This window comes from Acomys minous (assembly GCF_964271855.1).
Source record: "Acomys minous genome assembly, chromosome: 6".
Classification (NCBI taxonomy): domain Eukaryota; kingdom Metazoa; phylum Chordata; class Mammalia; order Rodentia; family Muridae; genus Acomys; species Acomys minous.
The window spans coordinates 91356028-91382780 of record NC_140487.1 but is presented as its reverse complement, the minus strand read 5'-3'; the positions used below and the strand labels follow the sequence as shown (position 1 = coordinate 91382780).

Here is a 26753-nt window from a genome sequence, read left to right as displayed (position 1 = left end):
AAGATAAAATAAAAATTCCCTTGTTTCATGAACCAACACCCTTAGGAATGCCCTAGAAATCCACTTGGTAATGAAATAAGGTTTGACACCTTCACTCTACCGCCCCACTTCTAATTCTAATCCCCCAGACTCACATCAACTCTTTAGTAGACCACTCGCTGTAGACTCCCCTTCTTCACTGCCCCATCCCCACTGGACCCTGCAAATCTTCTATAGTCTTCCTCCACCACAAAATACTTTTGTCTCAACTGTCAAATCCTTCAGGTACTCTCTAGAAACACAGTGGTGACGATGATAGCAAGGGAATCAGGAAGGCAGTATTCCTTCCTCCTGTCTATGAGTCTACCCCTTTCAATCGCCTAGTCTTATTCTCAGCTCTATAGAAGACCAGATGTTACAAGGGGGGCAACACATCCAACTTTCCTCCTTCTTTTGACCCATTCAGCCTCCCCTTTTAGTCCATTTTCATTCCTAAGTGTCAGATCCTAATACCTAGAAAGACTTTCTAACTAGGACCCCCAGTGACCATATATGGAAGAATTTCAGCAGCACTCCTAACACCCACCACACCTTCCTAAGAAACAGATAGGCATCAGGAAAAAAAGGAATGGAACACCTACTTAACATAGACAACTAGATATGAGCATCTAGAATTACACTCATCCTAAACCTGGATTCCTACATACAGCATAAAAACATAATCAATAATAGTCAAGACTATCTGTCTTCACTATACCCTAGGGAGCGAACTATATAGATAGGGCTTGAGAAATGCAGTATAATTTATGCACAAGATAAGGATTTCAAAAGAACTACTATGAATATATTCAATCTCTTTAAAGAGAAATGAAGAAATCCATTAATGAAACCTATGAAAACACAAACAGTGGAATGAAATAAAAAAAAAAACAGTTCAAGATATGAAAGTGGAAATAGAATCAATAAACACCTTTACTGAGGGGAAATGGAGGTTAAAAAAAAGAACCTCATAGGCAAGACTGATCAGCAGAATATAAGAGATAGAAGAGAGAATTTGTGCATTAAAGACAAGATAGAAGAAATGAATACCTTGGTTAAAAATTAATGATGGATTTAATAAATTTAAATCCAAGAAATTTTGTACATTTTGAAAAACCCATCTCTCTCCCTCTTTCTCTCTCTTTCTCTGCCTCTCTGTCTCTCTGTCTCTGTCTCTCTGTCTCTGTCTCTGTCTCTCTGTGTCTGTCTCTCTCTCTCTCTCTCTCTCTCTCTCTCTCTCTCTCTCTCTCTCTCTCTCTCTCTCTCTGTATCTCTGTCTCTGTCTCTCTCTCTGTTGAAAAATCCAAATCTCTGTTTCTCTCTCTGTCTCTCTTTGTCTCTGTGTATGTGCTCTCCTTATCTTTCTGCTCCCTCCACTGTTTGCATGGTGATTTCTCTAATCCCATTCCTTGGTACCAGGGAACCCACCTGAAAGCTGATATGCCCAGTAGCCCTGTTTTTATGCTTTAATTCAGCTTAAATTGGTTTATTACTTCAGCAGAGAAAAACTATTAAAATGTTCACCATACTTTGCCATCAGAAAAATGAAAATCAAAACTTGTTTGAGATTTCATCTTATACCCATCAATTATACTTGTCAGTAAGAGAAATGACAGCACATTTTAGGAGGGTGTGACGTGAGAAGCACAAGCTGCTGGCAAGAGTTCAAACTATATAGCCATGAAAGAAACCAGTGTGATGGTTTCTCAGGAACCTGAGAATATGTATACCTCAAAATCTAGCTACTCTACACTTGAGCATATACTCAAAGGATGGTTTGTTCTAATATTGTGACACTTGCTCAATTGTGTTAAAATAGCTCCAGTCATACTATTCAGAAATTGGAAACAGCTTAGATATTTTTCAATGGATGAATGGCTAAAAATTTTACTATATAATTTTATATACCATTTAAAAACATGAAATAATGAAATACAGCGGAGTTAGAAAAAGAGTCATTCTGAGTAAAGTAACATAGATCCAGAAAGAGAAGTGTAGTATGTATTGACTTATATGTGGATGTTAGCTTTTAAGTCTTTCATAAGAAATCTACAATTTATATAACCACATAGTTTAGGTACAAAAGAAGCAGTTAGGGAGGAAGGATGGACCTTCCTAAGAAGGGAAAATAGAATATGAAACTAGGGATGGATGGTAAGATAAAAAGAAGATAGGGAATAAAGAGAGTCCTAATGGAGAAAATGCATGGACAGTTAAAACTAAGACTCATTTCAGGAGTCATATGGAAATCTAATATAGTAGAAAAGTACTCAAATTGCTTCATATATATCTGAACGCAATCAAAATGAAATCACCAAGTAATGGCGGAGACACAGCCACATTTGGATACCTCTCATCATAAAATGAATCTTTCAGTGCCACAACTGAGTCTAATCAAAGTGGACCCCAAGTAAATGTACAACAGTGAAATTTTCATTATTGAACAATCAGCTTTGCTATAATATTTTACACCTTTATATTGCTTTTTTTCTAACTCATTTTTAATGTTTTCAAGTAAACAGCATTTATTTGTGCTGTGCATAGATGTTCCTACAAAGGCAAATTCTCATTTTCCTATCATCTTTCATTTTCCTTCACCTTTTCCCACTACTGTACTCTTAATTCAGGTGGATTCTAATATGTGTCTGTAGCCTGTACCAATTCTTCAGTGTAAAAATGTTACTTAAGTTTGCAAGGTAAGTATTTGATCTCTTTCACTGTACTTTCTTCCTGGAAGCTGAAGCAAACTGAAGAAAAGAGTATTTGCTGGTTAGATATAATATTTATTGTAGAAAAAAGATGTTACACACTAAAGGGCTTCTCCTCCATAGCTATTTTCCAAATAATCAACACAGAGAAACTATATTTTATAAGCCCTAATGCAGTAGAACTGGGCAGATAACAACACTCCAAGCTATCTTGCTATTTCCCAGCTATACACCCCAAGTTACTTGCCATAATACTTTCTGCCTGGCTTGCTTCTGTTCTATAAATCTATCCCAATGGCCATGTGTTAATGGTTCTTGATAACCCATGGCAACTTCATTCTTTCTGGCTTCCTCTCCTCCTGCTACATCTCCTCCCCTCCTTTTAGCCTCCCCTCCAACCTGTCTGTGGTCCTTCTAAGATGCTAAGCTTTGGAACCTAAACTGTATCTACTCTTTCTACATCTCCTTCCTTCCTTTTAGCCTCCCCTCCAGCCTCCTGGTCCTTCTAAGATGCCAAGCCCAGGAACCTAAACTCTGCCTACTCTTTGCCCAGTCCAGGCTGTCAGCAACTTTATTAACCAATCAGGGACAATTTGGAAGCAAAGTTACCTAGCATCACTTGGTGTACACAAAAATGTGGTGCTCTGGGTGTAACCTTATCTGGGGGGCATTAATTAACAGGTAAATACATTAGCAGCACCATACCAACCCCCAACAATTACTTGTCCCTCTACACTGGGTACTTTTGTGACTGTCTGTCTTTCATGGCTTGTCCTCAAACTAACTCTAGCAATCTATTCTAATCTTCTGGCACCTTTTCATTCTCTGACTTATTCTGTCTTCACCTGTGTTCTCTGTAGAAACTTTCTGGGTAAAACTGTCCCAGTAACACTCCCTGACATTTTCTGCTCCTGTCTTCACTCTCTTCATTGATTCCCCGTTGACTACCAACTGAATGACCTCAACTCCACTGAACTGCCTCTCTCTGAGGCCTCTTGAATCACCCCTCTTTCTGTTTTGGTGAGAGACAGGCATTTCCATTTCTGTTAAACTTTTTCTGATTTATAGCTTTGTCTTCAACTCAACTAGACATCACTTTCAAACATGGATGTTTTTCTTCTGCAAATTAACTTTACCCTCATTCCAATCAAAGGTAAGTAATAAGTGTGTGTCTGCATTCCAACCATATCACAGAGACTTAGAAGATATTTGAATATAATCAGAGTAGCCATGTTGCTGGATTAAAATTCCTCTACAGAACAGTACCTAACTTTCTATTTTGTACTCATTATTCTTTATTTTATTTTTATGAAGAACTCCTAATTAGAGCCATATTTATGGGATCTTTAGTTAGTAAAGCTCTCAGGTGAAAGAGAAAAACAAATTGTCATAGTCAGTTGTGAAAGCTTTATATCAGTTATTTGGCATTTTGGCTTTTGATCCAGCAGTCAAATGTATAGCCTTTTATTTCAATCACAAACACAACAGGATGTATACTAGGGTTAAACAGAAATATATCAAGTTAAGTGGAAAGCTCTATAAATCTATCTATATCTTCATCTGATATGTTTTTACTTAAGAATTATTTATGATATAGGATTCATGAATTTTAAATAAATCAAAGCTATTGTGTGTGTGTTACACATCTTCAGAAGAGCGTAACATAGATGTCCTCTGATAGACTCCACCAAGAAGGGGATTAGGAAAGATGCTGGGACTCACATCTGAACTCTGGGCAGATCACTGAGAGTTGTATGGAAGAGTTGGGGGATGGAAGGACCTGGAGGGGTCAGGAACAACACAAGGAGACCATCAAGACCAGACAGTAGATATGGAACCACAGGGGCCAGCACAAACTCATGCACCAACCAAGGACAATGCATACAGATAACGTAGACCCCCTGTTCAGATGTAGCCAATAGACTGCTCATTCTACACAGGGGTGGTGGTGGTGATTGCCTCAGACATGAGCTCTTATGCCTCATATTTGATGATATCTCCTTGGCAGCACCCTTGTGGGCACACAGTGAAAGGGGATACAAGCTATCCTGTTGAGACCTGGTAGGCTGTGGTCAGATATGGGGGAGGAGGAGCCCCCTTTCAGTGGTCTAGGTGAGGGAAACAGGGTGGAAGAGGGACGGAGCGTGGGAATGTGAAGATATAAGAAAGGGGATAACAATTGTGATATAATGTGAATAAGTTATAATAACTAAAATTAAAAACATACAGTAAATTGTTTTGAACTGGAGTCACCCCACTAGAACTATTTCTCCTATATTTTAATATGTCTTGAAATGACCAGATAGTCCTCACTTCTCCATTCTCTTATTTTTATATTACAGTGACAACAAGCCTACTGTCTACTATTTAAATCAACTCTTTAGAAATATTTTAGTTGAACCTGGATTATATTACTTTTCTATGCATTAGCTCTCTCCAGCCTCTCTCACATCATTCACTGTTTAGCCAACAGCATCTTTTTACTTAATTATTATTACACACAAACACATACAGAGATGTGTGTGAATGTATATACATATATTTACACATATGCACATATAAACACATCCTGCTTAGTCGTCTTTTACTTTTTGTGTTTTCAAAGCTGACCACTCAGCACTGGACAAACAATTAGGGGACTCTTCCTTGGAAGAGGATAACTTTCCTATTCTTATGAGTCCTTAGTTATCTGTAGTTACTTCCACTTTACCATGTCTAATAATTCCATTATTCCAGTCAAGTTTACATAGCTATTTCTAGGAAATCAACTTTTTGACTGCCATGTATGACTGGGAATATGGAGTATTTGTTTTTTTATGGCAGCTTATTTTAGAAATTGATTTTTTTATTTATACATTTTAAAAACTCTGCAGAGAAATCTCACATATTCTATCTCTCTTGGTTTTTTTTAACCACAAATAGAGAAATTATTCTGGTTTAGAATAACATCGAATGGGTGCATTTCTCACAACTATGAGGCCATGATATAACAGTCATAGGAATATATTTTCTTCAGCCCTATTCAAACCACAGTCCAGAACCTGAACTCATTATCTGATAAGATTTGATGTTATATAGTCATTTTCATGTGGTCCATAAGGATAATTTGTGATTACATTCCCAGAATGTGCTACTTACCATAGTTATGGACCTAAGGATTAAAATTTTAAAAATATATTTCTGTCTAAATCCTTGAAACTTGTTTTTAGTTGAGCAGTATTATTCCCAGGGGGCACAAAAAGGAACCTAAAGTAGAATGAATAGAATTTTCTGTGAAGATAGAATCACATCCTAAAAACTTACTAAATCCTTTTACTTACCTGAGCCTGATGATAGCATGTCAGCACTTGTCTCTATTAAAAAATCTGATAAAACATCTAAGGTCCCCTTAGTATTTCAGCACTTTTCCTGAAGCCACAGAAGATGCCAGAGTTAGATGGAGATCAGGGAAACTAACTGCCACCACCTTTACTCCTAACCTGAAAGTCTGGCCACATGGTACGGCAAGCTTGATACTTAGGTCTTTTGCCAGGGAAATTCCTACAAGGCTGATACTCTGAACCCACAAATGAAATCTTTATTTACCTCAGTGATTGTATCTGGTACTATTCAAGTACTAGTAAGACACATCTCACCCAGGAAAGAAGCAAAACAAATCAGACCTAAACGTTTCATATACTAAGTGCCAAAGCTATGATGAATGTATTTTGAGTGCTATAACTATGTGTAGAAAGAAGAGAGCATTCTAGAAGTATAAGTAAATAGCCTTAAAATTTGATGAGCTATTCAAGGAAGTTCAGTACAGTTAACAATAAATGGCAATAACCTCAAAATAAAACAACCTGTTAAGCAAAGGACCACAGTAGTTATCCAAGCTGACAGAACAACTTCATCTTGAAAACACAAAAGAAAATAGTTAATTCAAAATACTCAGAGTAATTTGCAGGAGCTTGATTGGGTGAAAGGAAGGGGAGGAACATCTAGAGGAGAGTTTCAGGAAAAGATAAGTTATGAAACTTTATTAAACATATATACTTAAGTGTATGAATACATATATGTGTGTATGTAGTCAAGTTTTTTAATATATAGATGTATGTATTAATATTTAGCATGGACGTCAGACTACATAAGTATCAATGAACTATGATTGCACTTAGAAACTAATGCACATACATTAGTTTCAATTAGAAACTAATGTAGATAAATTATTTCTAAAATATTACAGAGATTTTTACATACAAGTACACATACATATAAAAGTATATTTCAGCGAATGTATAATTTTATCTCCATGAATATATCATATAACTATGTGTACATTTATTACTCATATGTATTTGATGGTAAATGTATACCTTAAATGTTTTGTAATATGTAGTATATATGTTTTTATATTTATCTATCTATGTATACACACATGAACAAACACACATGTATGTATGTATGTATGTATGTATGTGTGTATGTATGATGTACTTATGTATGTATATTTTGGATCTTTGTACAATGTAATTTGATCATATTCACTCCTAATTATTCCTAGATAAATTCCTGTGCCCATCCAATCATATTCGTGTTCTGTATTAAAAAAAATTACTGTGATAAAACATCATGACCAAAAGTAATATGGGCAGGAACTATTTTATTTCAGTTTTATTCAGTTACACCTCAGGTCACACTCCATCATTGATAGAAATAAAGGAGGGAACTTTGCAGTACAGAAATCTGGGGTCAGGAGCTAAAGAAGCCTTGGAGAGAAAATGCTTTCTTGCTTGCTCCCTGTGGCTTATTCAACCTGATTTCTTACTACTTGCCCAGACTTGCCATCACCCAGAGAGTTGTGGGATCTCTCTCATCAATAATCAAAGTAGTACATGTGGTAATTCTCTGAAAACTGTGAAACAAAAGATTCTAAGTTTTATGGCTGCTGTTTTCTATTTGTTGTTGTTTGTTTGTTTGTTATTGTCCTTCAAGACAGGCTTTCTCTATGTAGCCTTGGCTGTCCTGGACTCACTTTGTAGACCAGGCTGTCGTGGAACTCACAGCTATCCTCCTGCCTCTTCCTCCCTGAGTTCTGTGATTACAGGCATGAGCCTCCACACTCAGCCGTTGTTGTTGTTTAATTGGGGGATCGGTTAATTAGTGCTTCCATTATGTTGATGATTATGATCTGGTTTAAATAACTTACTTCCTTTTCATTTAACTTTTGTAGGTCTCATGTATCTAGAAACTAAGCGATTTCTTTTCCATTTTTCCAGATGAGAGATTTTAAGTTAGTGCTTCCATTTTGTGATGGTTATCCCTTGGTTTAAATTATTTACATCATCTCAATTTACCTTTGGTAGATTAGTACATTTAAAGAGTCATTCACTTTCATTATATTTTTTTATTTTAGGGGAATAGAAATTAATGCAACTCTCAACACCTATCACAGAAGCTTTTTTCCTGCTATTGATCATGATTAATACAGAGAGAAAAATGTAGACAATGTAGAGATAATAAGAGATTGTGAAGTGACCAGATCTATGTGAGGCAGTTATATTAAATCCCTCTTGTCCATACTCAGTGATCAAGATGGAAGAGGAGGCAAAAACATTTTAAGAGTCAGAGGGAGTAGATTATTGAAGTGAAACATTACTTTGCAGACATACAGCATAGTTGCACACACAACCTCACACCATCCGAGACTGTATGCACAAGATTGTACAAGATCAAACCAGACAAAATCCCAGCATGGATGAATTGGGGCTTCCTGAAATCTCACCTTTCACTAAATAGCTATTGGCAATTGATGGTTTCCACGTGTGAAGTGGCAGGTAGGAATCAATTTCTTTATAAACATGGCCACAAGAGGCTTCCCATGTTTCTGTAGATTCTTTCACACCCCTACACATATTTATGACTAAATGGATGCAGTAAGCATAAGGGGGTGGGAGAGAGAGAGAAAAAAATGTGATGTCGGGGTACTAGTTGGTATTTCATTATGGCAGATAATTTCTATGAGGCGACATTGACTACAGTTTGCAAATGTTACAAATTTTGCCATATGTTCATCAAAAATATTTGCTTATAAATTTGTTTCTTTCTTAGGTCTATATCTGATTGTGGAACTGAGATAACACTAGCTTAACTAAAATAAATATAAAACTGATTCTTCCTTTTCTAGTTTGTAAGATAGTTGAACGATAGTCACATACTAGTTCTCCTTTAGAAGCCTGATGGGATTCTGTGCTGTCTGTCTGCCTGTCTGTGGGAAATCTTTTACCTGGAGATTTTTAGTTACTAGTTCAGTCTCATTAGATGTTACTCTTATTTGGGTTATTTATTCTATCCTGCTTACCTTCTTTTTATGTGAGAAGCTGTTCTAGAAGAAATCTGCTATGCTTTAGCTGCATGCTGTGATCTCTGAGATGTCTACCTTTGCTGAAGGAGTTCACTGTGTTTAGAAGTGTAGTCTTTTCAGCCTGCCTGGGGGACTAGGAGGAAGTGAAATTGTACAGGTGCTTGTGATGTCCTTGCTATATAGCCATGCTTGTTTTAAATAAAATAGAGCCTTGATCAGGATTTCTTGTCTTGGCCCCATTTCTTCATGTCTCTGTCCCTCCTTTCAACTCACACTCCCTCTTTGAGGTGGATCCTATTTGACTTGTCCCAAGGAACAGGACATGTAGTACCTGAAGAGAGAGACCTAGAAACAAGGGGTTAAGTGATGGACGCTGCTTTGGAAAGCACTCTTGAGGAAAAGTGGAAGTGTTTGATCACTGGAGTTGCCTGCTTCATAGAGAAACACTAAGGTGAGCAGTGAAAACATGGAACAGAGAAATAACAGAGATGTATTCAGACAGACAGTCAAGACATGGTTCCCTAAAGAAGGATAGCCCAAGGGGCATGTCCCACGAAAGCCTTCACCTACCAGGAAACTGAGACAGAGGGGAGAACATTCTAGTGGGACTCTAGATGAGAGAAGCATGGGAGAATGGCATAGTAGAAGGATCCAGAGGGTCCTAGAAACCTACAAGTAGAACATTATGATAGGCAGATTTGGGCCCAGGGGTCCTGCTCAAACTAAGGCACCAGCCAAGGACAATACAGGCGGTAAAACTTAAACCTCTACCCAGATCTAGTCAATGGACAGAACACTCTCCACAGTAGAGTGGAGAATGGGATATTACTTTCTCACCTACTCTGGTGCCTCATCTTTGACCATGTCCCCTGGAGGGGGAAACCTGGTGGCACTCAGAGGAAGGACAGCAGGTTACCAAGAAGAGACTTGATACCCTATGAACATATACAGGAAGAGGTAATCCCCCTCAGGAACAGTCATAGGGGAGGGGAATAAGGGGAAAATGGGAGGGAGGGAATAATGGGAGGATACAAGGGATGGGATAACCATTGAGATGTAACAAGAATAAGTTAGTAAAGGAGAAAAAAACAAGGAACAGCAAAGTTAGCCTTCTAATTTTCCCTGGAATCTGTTCAGCCGTAAAGTCTGAAAACTGAGTCATTTCATCTTGCTCGTCAGACTGTTTTATGGTTATCATGTCAAATTTTGTTTCCGTGTCTATACATTTGATTGTTTATATTCTGAAGGTTATATTCTGAAGAATATTTTTCCAGCTCATTTAAGGGATTTTCAGGGGGAGGACAACAGGGACTGATGCACTGGCTCTGTCCTTGGAGCCAGGCATTTGCAGGTGGGACTTTTCAGCTTAGATCAAGCTGGAGACAGGCCCAGGATGGAGTGTCCATGAGCTGGAACATTTCACAGGCACTGCTGCTAGCTGCCTGCGGGCTCAAACCTTACAGAGCAGGGATGGTGGCAGATGCATGGCTGGTTGGAGAGGTGAAACAATGAGGCTGGTGTATTCTAACCTAGCCTAGGGAATTCAGCTATAGAGTGAAAACTGCTATGGTCCCTCTCCAGGGTGCTGTGGCAGAGGGCTACTCAATCTTTATATGCTTTGTTTTGGTGTTTACAGGACTTCACTAACTGATGCCTTAATTGACACAACTGACCCAAGAACTAAAATTTTCTTGTTTCCTACTTGGTTTTTGCTTGAGATTCCTAAAGATTTTTTTTTACTGGAATTGAGATGAAATAGTTGAACAAGGTGGTTGTAGCACTTGCCCTTAATCCCTAAATGGGGGGCACAAGGAGGCAAAGACAGGCAGAACTCTTTTGAGTTGCAGACCAGTTTGGTATCCATAGGGTGTGACCCCTGTTAACAAGATAAGTTGCTTCTTGTAGGTTTATAGGACCCTCTGGAACATTATGATAGGCAGATTTGGGCCCAGGGGTCCCGCTCAAACTATGGCACCAGCCAATGACAATACAGGCTGTAAACTTCAAATCACTAACCAAATTTAGCCAATGGCCAGGACATTCTCCATAGTTGAGTGTAGAGTGGGGTCTGACTTTCACATGTACTCTGGTGCCTCATATTTGACCACGTCCACTGGATGGGACGATCTGGTGGCACTCAGAGGAAGGATAGCAGGCTACCAAGAAGAGACTTGCTACCCTATGAGCATATACAGGGGGATGAGGTTCCCCTCAGTCACAGTCATAGGGGAGGGGAGAAAGGGGAAAATGGGAGGGAGGGAGGAATGAGAGGATACAAGGGATGGGATAACCACTGAGATATAATATGAGTAAATTAATAAAAGAAAAATGTAAGTTGCTTGCAGAGATGTAAATTCCTCTTTTCTTCTAAATTATGGCAAGATCATCTAATTTGGAAAGTTAACATATGTTCATGTTTCCATAGATACCAGTTCTGGGTATATGCTTGCTTCTCTTCCGTCTGCAGAATCTACAAAAATTGTTATTGCTCATTATTTGTCTGTCTTTTCTCACATTGGTGTGCCTAAGGCTATTAAGACAGAATATGGTTTAGAGTATGTTAGCAAAGCTTTCCCAAAATGTTGTGATTCTTTTTCTATAAAGCATATTACAGGTATTCCTTATAATCCCTAATGACAAGGAATGGTGGAGAGAGCCCACTCTACCATGAAAACCTACTAACAAAAAGTAAACAAGGGGGAGCTGTATCCCCAGTCACCTAAAAATGCTTTCAGTCATGTTCTCTTTATTTTAAGCTTTTTATTGCTTGATGCCAAGGTGAATTCTGCAGCTGATCAGTTCTGGCACACAGAAGTGGACAGTGGAATGGCCATGATCTGGTGTTAATATGGGGAAGAGGGCATATTTGTCTTTTTTTTTTCCACAGAACGCCAGATGGTTGCTGGAGAGGTTGGTGTGTTTTTCTCGAACTGAATATAACAGTTGATGCTATGGATGATGGGGATGATGTATCAGATGATGCAAGCTGATGGAGAGCTTTATTGGATATATATTCCTGATCCTCTTTTTTGTTTTTTTTGTTGCTATTTTAATTTTATTTTATTAATGTATTCTTGTTACATCTCAATGGTTAGTCCATCCCTTGTATCCTCCCATTTCTCCCTCCCTCCCATTTTCCCCTTACTCCCCTCCCCTATGACTGTGACTGAGGGGGATTTCCTTGCCCTGTATATGCTCATAGGGTATCAAGTCTCTTCTTGGTAACCTGTTGTCCTTCCTCTGAGTGCCACCAGGTTTCCCCCTCCAGGGGGCATGGTCAAATAAGTGGCACCAGAGTACATGTGAAAGTCAGACCCCACTCTACACTCAACTGTGGAGAATGTCCTGTCCATTGGCTATATCTGGGTAAGGGTTTGAAGCTTACAGCCTGTATTGTCCTCTGGATCCTTCTACTTTGCTATTCTCCCATGCTTCTCTCATATAGAGTTTTAATAAGATGTCCTCCCTTCTGTCCCTGGTAAGTGAAGCCTTTCATGGGACATGCCCCTTGGGCTAGTATGCAGATATAAGTGAGTATATACCATTTGAGTCTTTCTGCTGCTGGGTTAACTCACTCATTATGATCATTTCTAGCTCAATCCATTTATCCACAAATTTCGGGAATTCCTTGCTTTTGATAGCTGAGTAGTATTCCATAGCGTAAATGTACCACAGTTTCTTTATCCATTCTTCTACTGAGGGACACTTAGGCTGTTTCCATGATCTGGCTATTATGAATAAGGCTGCTATGACCACGGTTGAGCAAAGTTTCTTGTTGTGTGCTGGAGCATCTTCTGGGTATATTCCATGGAGTGGAATAGCTGGGTCTTGAGGAATCTGTATTCCCAGTTTTCTGAGATAGCACCGAGAGATTTCTAAAGTGGGTGTACTAGTTTGCTTCCCCCCAGCAATGAAGGAGTGTTTCTCTTTCTCCACATCCTCGCCAGCATGTGGTGTCACTTGAATTTTTGATCTTAGCCATTCTGATGGGTGTAAGATTGACACTCAGAGTTGTTTTGATTTGCCTTTCCCTGGTGGCTAAGGAGGTTGAGCATTTCTTTAAGTGTTTCTCAGCCATTTGATATTCCTCCGTAGAGAATTCTCTGTTTCGTCCCAAGCCCCATTTTCCTTTTTCTTTTTTTTTCTTTTATAGAAGAACAATTTTTTATTAATTTATTCCTGTTACATCTCAATGATTATCCCATCCCTTGTATCCTCCCATTCTTCCCTCCCTCCCTTTTCCCCTTATTCCCCTCCCCTATGACTATTCCTGAGGGGGATTACTTCCCCCTGTATATACTCATAGGGTATCAAGTCTCTTCTTGGTAAACTGCTGTCCTTCCTCTGAGTGCCACCAGGTCTCCCCCTCCAGGGGACATGGTCAAATAATTGGCACCAGAGCACGTGAGAAAGTCACATCCCACTCTCCACTCTACTGTGGGGAATGTTCTGTCCATTGGCTAGATCTGGGTAAGGATTTAAAGTTTCCAGCCTGTATTGTCCTTGGCTGGTGCCTTAGTTTGAGAGGGACCCCTGGGCCCAAATCTGCCTATCATAATATTCTACTTGTAGGTTTCTAGGACACTCTGGATCTTTCTACTTTGCCATTCTCCCATGCTTCTCTCACCTAGAGTCCCAGTAGGATGTCCTCCCTTCTGTCCCAGTTTCTTAGTAAGTGAAGGCATAATGAGTGAATTAACCCAGAAGCAGAAAGACTCAAATGGTATATACTCACCTATATCTGCATATTAGCCCAAGGAGCATATCCCACAAAAACCTTCACTTACCATGCCCCATTTTTCAATTGGGTTATTTGGTTTGGTGGTGTTTAATTTCTTGAGTTCTTTATATATTTTGGATATTAGACGTTTGTTAGATGTAGGGTTGGTGAAGATCTTTTCCCAGTCTGTAGGCTGTTGCTTTGTTCTGTTGACAGTGTCTCCTGCCTTACAGAAGCTTCTCAGCCTCATGAGGTCCCATTTATTAATTGTTGACCTTAAGACCTGGGCTGTTGATGTTCTGTTCAGGAAGTTGTTTCCTGTGCATTGGCTCTTTCTCACTTTTTCTTCTAACTGACTTAGTGTCTCTTGTTTTATGTTGAGGTCTTTGATCGATCCACTTGTATTTGAGTTTTGTGCAATGTGACAAATATGGGATTGGATGTCTCATCCTCCTTTTCTTCAACCTGTTTCTTTGGATAACATAGAGGTCTTGGTATGTATCAACAATACATGACCCCTTGATTTACCTGTATGTGATGGGGAAAGGAGAATTCAAGTGTTTTAGTACCTATGAGTCTTCCTCCTTGCAGACCTCAAGAATGTGCTAACCAGACTGTACTTTGGAAATGGTACTTTGCAAAGACTCCTCTGGAATATTTCCATTCTAGAAGCCTCACATAGGACTGCTGCAAACTTCAGTAATTATTTCCAGAACAAGTCCTTTTCCACACTAATTGTTAGAGTCAGCTTTACATGCAGGATACTGGTGAAATGAAAAGGGACCTGTGATGTCTTGTGTTCGTATTCCTTAAATCTCTGTTATTTTTCTTGTATCTACTATATTTCTTCTATTGCTTTAACACAAACTGTACAGACTGCTAATTATATTTATGCCTTAACATAGAGGTTAGTGATTTGAGAAAACTGAGCAGGTTACAATGTCATGCTGGATTTTCCTGGACTTGCATTACTTCTTATGAGTATAAAGTGGTTAGACTTAATTGGATTCACATTCAACATCATCTTTGTGGAATTAGCAGCGTTTTGCAATCCTTGTCAGGGATGAGAGGGCTTGAAATTAGAGCGTGTTTCTTCCTTCCTTGCCTGACACAGTTCATGCCTCAGTGATTGCAAGCTGATACAAGCCCATGTGCATGGTATAGACCTGAAGCACTCCCTTAACCCTCTGTGACATGAAGGCAGTCAATGGTGTGTAAGAATGAGTGTAAATTTCTATCAACCTAAGGCAGGGGTCCTTGAAAATTGTATCGAGGAATTTGATGATGGGTAAGAAGGGTTTTTAGTTCACTAACCTAAGACAGTTATTTCATAGAAATATATATGTGAGAGCATGTGCTAGAAGAAATCTGCTATACTTAAGCTGCATGGTGTGACCTCTGAGATGTCTACCTTTGAATTGGTGATCTTTGGATTGTTTATCTTTGAAAGAAACTAGAAATTTTGACAAGGCACTACTCAGAGGAGTGTATTCTTTTCAGCCTGCCTGGGGGGGCAGGGGGGAAGTGAAATTGTACAGGTGCTTGTGATGTACATGCTATATAAGCCATGCTTGTTTACAATAAAGTAGAACCTTGATCAGGACTTCTTGTCGTGGTCTGTTTCTTTGAATCTCTGTCCCCCTTTCAATCCTCACTCCCTGTTTCACATGGGCCCTCTTTGACTTATCCCAAGGTATGGGACATTATCTTTAACCAATTAAGGTGAAATACCTGTACAATTAAAACTTGTAGACACAATTTAAGAAAATAAACAACGATGTCAAAACTCCCATGTTCATACATTGGTAGGACCAGCATTGTGAAAATTACCACCTTAGCAAAAGCAAATTGATTTAGTGCAATGCCTATGAAAATTTCAATGCAATTCTTTATAGAAATTGAAAACAAAAATATTAAAATGTCGGTTTTTTCCTGCTGTGACGCGAGCGGGGCAGAGCGCTCAGTTATACCCGGGGAGCTTGCTCAAGCAGCCTTGGTTTTTCGGCTGTGACGCAAGCTGGGAGGTGAGCCGGCTTCCACCCTGGGCTCCGGCTCAGCGCAAGCTCAGCTTTCCTGCTGGGACACGAGCGGGGCGGAGCACTCAGTTATACCCTGGGTGCTTGCTCAGGCAGCCTGGGTTTTTCTGCTGTGACGCAAGCTGGGCGGTGAGCCGGCTTCCATCCTGCGCTCCGGCTCAGCGCAGACCTAATTATCCTGCTGTGACACGTGCAGGGAGGAGCGCTCAGTAATACTTTGGGTGCTTGCCCAGCTCAGCATTGGTTTTTCTACTACCACGCAAGCTGGGTGGAGCGCTCCCTTCTACCCTGGGTGCTTGCTCATCAAGGTCCCAGTTTCCCTGCTGGGACACAAGCCTGGAGAAGCGCTCACTTCTACCCTAGGTGAGTGCGCAGCACTGCCACAGTTTTCCTGCTGTGACGCGGGCTGGGCGGGGCACTCAGTTATACCCTGGGTGCTTGCTCAAGCAGCCTTGGTTTTCCTGCGGAGACACGGGGTGGGTGGAGCACTCACTTCCACCCGGGGTGATTGCTCAGTGCAATCGCAGTTCTCCTGCGGTGACAGACGGTTCAGGCCCTGAGATACTAGCTGAGCTCGCCACGTGGCTCGGGCCCAGTATCTCTGGCGGGACTTGGCAAGGGACCCAAAAGGTTGTGATTACCTTGGCCTGACCCAACGATCACTCAGAGACCCAGAAAGATTGCAGGATCCACAGCAAAGGGGAGCTGAGGATCACTGGTGGTGAGAGCCCAAAACTACAGGGCTAACCTCCTGCCATCCACACCAGTGAAGTATCAGGGCTTCCAGCCTACGGAAATCGTGAGAAAACAAGTGAAGCTATCATCAGACTCCATCCACTCAACTCTGGAAGTTACCCAACAAAAACAGAGACGGCAAGATGTCTAAGGGACAGCGTAAAAGCATTCGCAAAAAACCCCAAAACAACATGGAGTCTCCAGCTCCCAGCTATCCCAAAGAAAACAACACGGAGAACTCACATACAATGGAAACACAAGAAAATGACCTCAAAGCCTTGGTAATGAGGATGGTATCGGAGGAAACAAATAGAATTAGAAATCAGATGCACGAAGAAGCAGCGAAGCAGGTGCGAGACATAAAAGAAGCACATAGAGTAGAACTGGAAATTTTTCAGGAAAACATAAGCAACCAGATGAAAGAAATTAAAAAATCTGTTCAAGATATGAAGATGAAAATGGATTCAATGATAAACACACAGACAGAAGAAAAACGAGAACGTGAGGCCTCAGAGAAGAAGGTGAATGACTCAGTGCTGAGCTTTTCTAATAGAATCCAAGAGATGGAAGAGCGAATCTCAAGTCTAGAAGATACAATCACAGATCTTGAAGCAACCAATAAAGAAAATGCCAAATCTGGAAAACTCCTGACACAAAACATCCAAGAAATTAAGGACACCATGAAAAGAAGAAATCTGAGGATAATAGGCATTGAAGAAAGAGAAGATATCAGACTCCAAGGCCCAGAAACTCTTCTCAGCAAAATCATAGAAGAAAATTTCCCCAATCTAAAGAAAGAGGTGCCTATAAACATACAAGAGGCATACAGAACACCTAATAGAATTGACCAGAAAAGAAAAACTGCCCGTCACATAATAATCAAAACACAAAACATACAGAACAAAGAAAAAATATTAAAAGCTGCAAGGGAAAAGGGCCAAATAACATTTAATGGCAAACCTATCAGAATTACACCCGACTTCTCAGCAGAGACCATCAAAGCCAGAAGGGCCTGGACAGAGATCCTGCAAACCCTAAGAGACCACAGATGCCAGGCCAGACTACTTTACCCAGCAAAACTATCAATAACCATTGATGGAGAAAACAAAATATTCCATGACAAAACCAAATTCAAACAGTACCTATCCACAAATCCAGCTTTACAGAAGGTACTAGAAGGAAAACTCCATCCCAAAGGGTCAAGCTACAACCAAAACTACTCAGGAAATAGATAACTATACCATGGCAAAAAGACAACTACACAAACGCTCAACTGAAAACAACATCAAAATTAAGACTCTTAATAGTAACTGGTCGTTAATATCTCTCAACATCAATGGTCTCAATTCTCCAATAAAAAGACACAGACTAACTGAATGGGTGCATAAACAGGATCCAACATTCTTATGCATCCAAGAAACACATCTCACCCATAATGATAGGCATCACCTCAGGATAAAAGGTTGGAAAAAAATATTCCAAGCAAATGGACACAAGAAGCAAGCAGGCGTAGCCATTTTAATATCGAACAAAATAGATTTTCAACCAAGATTAATCAAAAGGGATGAGAATGGACACTTCTTACTCATCAAAGGTAAAGTAAACCAAGATGACATCACAATTCTGAACATCTATGCTCCCAATACAAGGGCACCCACATTTGTAAAAGATCTGTTAAAAAGGCTTACACCACACATCAAGCCCCACACAATAATAGTGGGAGATTTCAACACCCCACTCTCACTGAAGGACAAGTCATCAAAACAGAAACTAAGCCAAGAAATAACATCACTAACCAATGCCATGGGTTAAATGGACCTAACAGATATCTATAGAACCTTGCACCCAAACAAGAAAGAATACACCTTCTTCTCTGCACCCCATGGAACCTTCTCCAAAATTGATCACATCGTAGTTCACAAAGAAAGCCTCAACAGATACAAGAGGATTGAAATCATACCTTGTATCCTATCAGATCATCATGGGCTTAGGTTGCAATTCAACAACAACAGAAATAACAAAAAGCCTACACGTATGTGGAAACTAAACAACTCTCTGCTAAATGACACCTGGGTCAGGGAAGAAATAAAGAAAGAAATCAAGGAGTTTCTGAAATTCAATGAAAATGAAGGAACAACATACCCAAATCTGTGGGATACACTGAAAGCAGTGCTAAGAGGAAAATTCATAGCACTAAGTGCCTTTAAAAAGAAATTGGAAGCATCGCACATAAACACCTTAATGACACAACTGGAAGCCCTAGAAAAAAAAGAAGCAGAAACACCCAAAAGGAGTAGACGCCTGGAAATAATCAAACTCAGGGGTGAAATTAACAAATTAGAAACTAAAAAAACAGTCCAAAGAATCAACAAAACCAAGAGCTGGTTCTTTGAGAAAGTCAACAAGATAGACAGACCATTAGCCAAACTAACTAAAAGGCAGAGAGACATTATTGAAATCAACAAAATCAGGAATGAAAAGGGAGACATAACAACAGACACTGAAGAAATACAAAGAATCATAAGATCCTACTTTGAAGGCATATATGCCACAAAATTTGAAAATCTAAGGGAAATGGACGATTTTCTTGATCAATTTCATTTGCCAAAGTTGAATGAAGAACAGATAAACAAGCTAAATAGTCCCATTTCCCCTACAGAAATTGAAGTAATCATTGATAGTCTCCCAACCAAAAAAAGCCCAGGGCCAGATGGCTTCAGTGCTGAATTCTACCAGACCTTCAAGGGCGAGTTAATACCGATACTCTTCAAACTACTCCAAAAGATAGAAAGGGATGGAACATTACCAAACTCATTCTATGAGGCCATAGTCACATTGATACCTAAACCTCACAAAGACTCAACAAAGAAAGAGAATTTCAGACCAATTTCTCTGATGAACATCGATGCAAAAATACTAAATAAAATACTTGCAAAACGAATACAAGAGCACATCAGAGATATCATTCATCATGACCAAGTAGGCTTCATTCCAGGCATGCAGGGATGGTTTAATATACGGAAATCCATCAATGTAATCCACCACATAAACAAACTGAAAACAAAAAACCACATGATCATCTCTTTGGATGCAGAGAAAGCATTTGATAAAATCCAACACCCATTCATGTTTAAAGTTTTAGAGAGATCGGGAATACAAGGCACTTTCCTCAACATAATAAAGGCTATATATAGGAAGCCAATAGCCAAAATCAAAGTAAATGGTGAGATACTCAAGGAAATTCCTCTAAAATCAGGAACAAGGCAAGGCTGCCCACTCTCTCCATATCTCTTCAATATAGTACTCGAAGTTCTAGCCAGAGCAATAAGACAACATAAGGAGATCAAGGGTATTCAAATGGGAAAGGAGGAAGTCAAATTATCCCTATTTGCAGATGATATGATAGTCTACATAAGTGACCCTCAAAATTCCACCAGAGAACTCCTACAGCTGATAAACACCTTCAGCAAATTGGCTGGATACAAAATTAACTCAAAAAAGTCTGTAGCCTTCCTATACACAAATGACAAGCTTGCAGAGGAAGAAATTAGGAAAACTACACCCTTCTCATTAGCCACAAGTAATATAAAGTACTTAGGAGTTACTCTTACTAAACAAGTGAAGGACCTGTTTGAAAAAAATTTCAAATCCCTAAAGAAAGAGATTGAAGATGACATGAGAAGATGGAAGGATCTACCTTGCTCATGGATAGGGAGAATCAACATAATAAAAATGGCCATCCTACCAAAAGCAATCTACAGACTCAATGCAATCCCTATCAAAATACCTACACAATTTTTTAAAGACATTGAAAGTTCAATTCTGAACTTCATATGGAAAAACAAAAAACCCAGAATAGCTAAAACAATCCTGTACAATAAAAGGTTCTCTGGAGGAATCTCCATACCTGATCTCAAATTGTACTATAAAGCAATAGTAATTAAAACTGCATGGTACTGGCACAGCAACAGGCTGGTTGATCAGTGGAATCGAATCGAAGACCCAGATATGAATCCACACACATATGGTCATTTGATTTTTGACAAAGAAGCCAAATCCATTCGATGGAAAAGGGATAGCATCTTCAACAAATGGTGCTGGTCTAACTGGATGTCTATGTGTAAAAAAATGCACCTGGACCCCTATCTGTCACCTTGTACAAAACTCAAATCTAAGTGGATTAAAGACCTCAACATAAAACCAGAGACACTAAATCACTTAGAAGAAAAAGTGGGGAAGAGCCTGGAACATATTGGCACAGGAGACAACTTCCTGAACAGAACACCAACAGCCCAGGCATTAATGTCAACAATTAATAAATGGGACCTCATGAGGCTGAAAAGCTTCTGTAAGGCAGATGACACCGTAAAGAGTACAAAGCGACAGTCTACAGACTGGGAAAAGATCTTCACTAACCCCACATCTGACAAAGGTCTAATATCCAAAATATATAAAGAACTCAAGAAATTAAATACCACCAAACCAAATAACCCAATCGAGAAATGGGGCATGGAACTAAACAGAGAATTCTCAACAGAGGAATATCAAATGGCTGAGAAACACTTAAAGAAATGCTCAACCTCCTTAATCATCAGGGAAATGCAAATCAAAACAACGCTGAGATTCCATCTTACACCCATCAGAATGGCTAAGATCAAAAATTCAAGCGACACCACATGCTGGCGAGGATGTGGGGAGAGAGGAACACTCCTTCATTGCTGGTGGGAATGCAAACTAGTACAACCACTTTGGAAATCTATCTGGTGCTATCTCAGAAAAATGGGAATAGGGCTTCCTCAGGACCCAGCTATTCCACTCCTTGGAATATACCCAGAAGATGCTCCAGCACACAGCAAGAAAATTTGCTCAACCATGTTCATAGCAGCCCTATTCATAATAGCCAGAACATGGAAACAGCCTAAGTGTCCCTCAGTAGAAGAATGGATAAAGAAACTGTGGTACATATACACTATGGAATACTATTCAGCTATTAAAAACAAGGAATTCCCAAAATTTGTGGATAAATGGATTGAGCTAGAAATGATCATAATGAGTGAGTTAACTCAGAAGCAGAAAGACTCAAATGGTATATACTCACTTATATCTGCATATTAGCCCAACGGGCATGTCCCACGAAAGCCTTCACTTACCAGGAAACAGAGACAGAGGAGAGGACATTCTAGTGGGACTCTAGATGTGAGATTCATGAGAGAAAGGCAAAGTAGAAGGACCCAGAGGGTACTAGGAGCCTACAAGTAGAACATTATGATAGGCAGATTTGGGCACAGGGGTCCCACTCAAACTAGGCACCAGACAAGGACAATACAGGCGGTAAACCTTAAACCCCTACCCAGATCTAGACAATGGACAGAACACTCTCCACAGTAAAGTGGAGAGTGGGATATTACGTTCTCACACACTCTGGTGCCACACCTCTGACCATGTCCCCTGGATGGGGAGACCTGATGGCACTCAGAGGAAGGACAGCAGGTTACCAAGAAGAGACTTGATACCCTATGATCATATAGAGGGGGAGGTAATCCCCCTCAGGAACTGTCATAGGGGAGGGGAATAAGGGGAAAATGGGAGGGAGGGAAGAATGGGAGGATACAAGGGACGGGATAACCATTGAGATGTAACAAGAATAAATTAATAATAAAAAAAAAAAAAACAAAAAAAAAAACAAAAAAAAAATATTAAAATGTCAATGGAAACAAAAAAGACCAAGCAGAGCAAAAATGTCTTGAACAATGAAACATTTTTGGAGGCATCACCGTCTGTAATTTCAAGTTAAAATATGGAGATGTAATCATAAAACAGCATGGTGGAGGAATAAATACAAACATATTAATAATGGGTAGAATTGAGGACACAGGCAGAAGGCTATACCTTTCTACAACAGTGTGATTTTTCAACAGATCTTAAAAAACACACTTTGGAGAAAAGATAGCATCATTAACACATGATGATTAGATTGGATCTACACATGTAGAGTAATAAAACTAGATGCTTGTCTTTCACCCTCTCCAAAATTCATCTTCAAAAGAATCAAGGACTTCAATTTTATGATCTGATACTTGGTACTTGATAGCGAATACATTAGGGTATTTGTTTTAATTTATAGAGACAGGAAAGGACTTTTAGAACAGGGTGCCGGTAATTCAGGAATCAAGCTCAGTGACAAATGACAAATAGGACCTCACAAAATTAAACAAACAAAACAAAATGAAACACAACAAACAAAAAACTGTAAGGCAAATAACACCATCATTTTAATAAAAAGAAAACTTTCATGAGGGAGATATATTCATTAATTGTGCATCTACTAGAGAGTTGTTATCTAGAAAATACAAAAAATACCCTACAAAACCTAAGCATTGAGAAAACAACTCAACCAAAATTTGGATATATAACTAGAGATTTCTCAAAAGAAAAAAATACAAAACCAGAGATTTTTAAAAAAATCATTATTTAAGTTATTTATTTATTTATATCCTGATCACAGCCTCTTCTTCTTCCTCTCCTCCCAGTCCTTCCCTCTTTCCAGTTAGGAGCAAGGAATCCAAAGGCAGGCAATGTAGTCAGAGACATCCCCTGCACCAGCTTTAGGAATTCCATACAAAGACCCAGCTGCACAACTGTTTCATATGGATAGAGGGCCTAGGTCCATTCCATGCATGCTCTCTAGTTGGCAGTTCAGTGTCTATGAGGCCCTATGGGTCCAGGTTAGTTGACTTTTTAGGTTTTCTTGTGATGTTCTCAACCTCTCTAGCTCCTTCACTCCTTCTTCCTCCTCTTTCACAGTATTACCCAAGCTCAGATTAATGTTTGGATGTGGGTCTCTGCATCAGTTTCCATAAGCTGCTGGGTGAATGCTCTCTGGTGACAGTTATGTTATGCTCCTGTATGCCAGTAGAGTAGAATGTCCTTAAAAGTGTTAGTGTTGGGCCCCTTCTCATGGCTTGGCTCTCAATCTGGGCCATTCATTAGTTGGCCCTTCTCTTAAGTTGTTCTCCATCTTTTACCACTGCAAATCCTGTAGCAGGGCAAATTGTGGGTCTAAGGGTTTGTTGCAGGGTTGGTGTCCCAGTCCTTCCATTGAAAGTCTCCTGGTAAACCACAGTGATCCTTGGAAGTTTCCATTGTCCAAGGTTTCTAGCTTGTCCAAGAGATACCGCCTCCAATCCAGTTGTCTCTCCCAATAGTTACTCCATTTGGTCCTCCCCTGTACGTCATCTCTTTTATTCTTATCCCCATCTCCTAAATTAATCTCAAGTAATATTAACATAGTAAAAATGGCCATCCTACTAAAAGCAATCTACAGATTCAACACAATTCCCACAAAAATGTCAACACAGTTCTTTACAGACCTTAAGAAAATATTCAGCTTCATATGGTAAAACCAAAAAAAATCATTATTTCTAAAACGATCGTGTATAATAAAAGAGCATCTGGATATATTACTATGTCTGGTTTGAAGCTATGCTACCAAACAATCGTAATAAAAACCACATGGTGCTGGGCATAAAAGCAGACAGGTTGATCAATGTAATCAAATCAGAGACACATAAGTAAATGCACACATTTATCGACACTTGATTTATGAGAAAGTCACCAAAATCCTACAATGGCAAAAACAAAGCATCTTTGACAAATGGTGCTAGTGTAACTGTATATCAACATGTAGAAGAATACAAATTGAGCCATATTTATTACCGTGCAAAAAACCTCAAGTCTACGTGGATCAAAGACCTCAAAATATAGTCAGATACTCTAAATCTGATAAAAGAGAAATTAGGCCACATCCTTCAGTGAATTGGCCCAGGAAACAATTTCCTGAACAGAATGCTTATAGTGTGGGTACTAAGATCAACAACTAATAAATGGTACCTTATGAAATAGAAAGTCTCCTATAAGGCAAAGGACATCATCAAAAGATGTAAGCCTACTGATTGGAAAAGGATTTTCACAAACTCCACATCCGACAGAGGGATATATGTTTTTTAAAACAATGTTCAACATCCTTAGTCATCAGAAAAATGTAAATTAAAACTACTTTGAGGGGCTGGAGAGATTGCTCAATTATTAAAAAACATTGGATGTTCTTCTAGAGGATCTGTGTTTAAGTTCCAGCACCCATATGGTGGCTTACAACCATTTGTGTGTCCAGTTCCAGGGAATCATAGTCCTCTTCTGGTCTCTATAGACACTGTTACATGTAAAATAAATTAATAAAAATTAAAATAACCTACTTTGAGATTTTATTAATCTTCTCCCATTCTATGGGGAAGATTCATCATACTGAAAATGCTGTGCAACCTGCCAAGGTAGTAACACAATCAATAGTCCTACCCATCTGGAAAGCCTATGAATTATAATAAGAAGTGTGTACATATATCTTCAGTAGTGCAATAATGGCACCTTTATCTTGGAAGTAATCAATAGTCATATACATGTGTTTAAGGTCCACTCAAAACAGTAAAGAATTCATGCCTGGAACTGTAAACATAGCCAACTACTGTTGGCATAATGTTCTTGTGGACTATGTACAGTTCACTCTTGTTCATTCATATGTTGATTTCTCTACCCCACTTTCTGGATCAACCGAGATATTGTATTGAGATATTTATTCTAAGTATCTCTGGTTTCAAGTTTGTCTAAATATCCCACCATTTGTTCTCTGTGTTTCCCATGTAAACCAACTAATGAATGCTGAAAAATAACACAGAATAGAGTGGGGCACCTGGTTAGTGAGGAGAGGTGAAAAAGGAAAAAGGAGAGTATGGAGCCGTGAGAAGAATACCAGGAAGCACCATAAGGAATGAGCTGGACCTAGGATATGAGTAAAAAGCAAGTATCAAGTGGGAAATCAGAATGGGAGGAAACTCTACTAGCATGGAGGTTTAAGATAGAGTATTTATTGTGAAACATTGTGCCAATGGTTAATAAATAGATCTGAGTGTCTCTGTGTGGTTATTTGGGTACAAAGTTGGTTAAGAAGTAACTGTTGGATTCATTAAAATAATAATTCAATAATAAATATTAATAATAATTCTACAAACTACCTATACCTGGTGAAGTTAATGACTCTAGAGAAGAATGTATTACTTCGACTTTCTAGAACCAGTATAATCTGTGTTCTAAATAGTTATTCTTGGCACTCAGAGGAAGGGAAAGTAGGCTATTCAGATGGGACCTCATAGGCTATGTAAGGGAAAAGGTCTTCTTCTGTCACAGGTCTAGGGAAGGGGAATAGGGTGAAAGCAGGAGAGATGGGAGTTGGTTATCCTCCTGAACTTAAAGTGTAGAGCCATAATCCTGAAGATGTCACATATTTGAGTTACAGAACACATAAGAAATAAAGCTTGAATCTTACCCAGATGTGAGTGCTGTGAGTTATAACAGTGACAAGACAGGCAACACATACTCACTGATGCAATAAGGGCATTAATGTCAGGTGCTGATATTGGGGACAATAACTTGTTACTGTATGAGGCATTTACCCTAGGAAGAACTTGCTATTATTACTCTGATAATAAGATGTAGTATTAAACTAACTTCTAATGACTCATAATTATATGCATATATTTATGTACCTCTCTACTTCATCACAGATCTCCCCCATTCCCCATATCTTTTACTTGTTATTATCATTTAATTACATTTTCCTGTCATTTTTCTCCATTGACGACATCCAGTATAACTACTGGCATCTCTCCTTATTTTTTTTTACATTTTTAATGCTATTATTTGCATGTATATGTAATTTACATATATATTATACATGGAGAGAGAGTAGATCTTAAAAAAGGAACTAGGATAATCATATAAGGAGGAATTATAATGGAGGATTATAATTTTATAATTATGAGAAGCATAACATGGGACGGTGATGGAAGGGCAGGATAGAGAAGAAAATATGGGAGAGATTTTTGAAAAGGACATATGAAAACTTATTATTATAGAAACTCTAAAATATATACACCTGCATGTAGTAAAAAGGGTTTAAATCATGGTACCTTATAATGGGGACAGTTCTCTAATTAGACCCTTCATAATCGTAAATTAAAACCTTTGTACTGGGAATGAGCAATTCTTTATTGAGTTGTTGGCAAATGGAGACTGACAGGGCCCAAATATTATAAGCTATTTTCAACCCTATGAGTCACAATTAAAATAGAATGCATAGACCA

The 26753-nt window shown here is 39.0% G+C and overlaps 1 protein-coding gene across 2 annotated transcripts in view; it reads right to left on the bottom strand.

Moving 5' to 3' along the window:
* LOC311598964 (selection and upkeep of intraepithelial T-cells protein 2-like) overlaps nucleotides 1-26753 on the bottom strand; it is a 332195-nt gene that overhangs the window by 168872 nt on the left and 136570 nt on the right. The gene's annotated exons all lie outside the window — the stretch shown is intronic.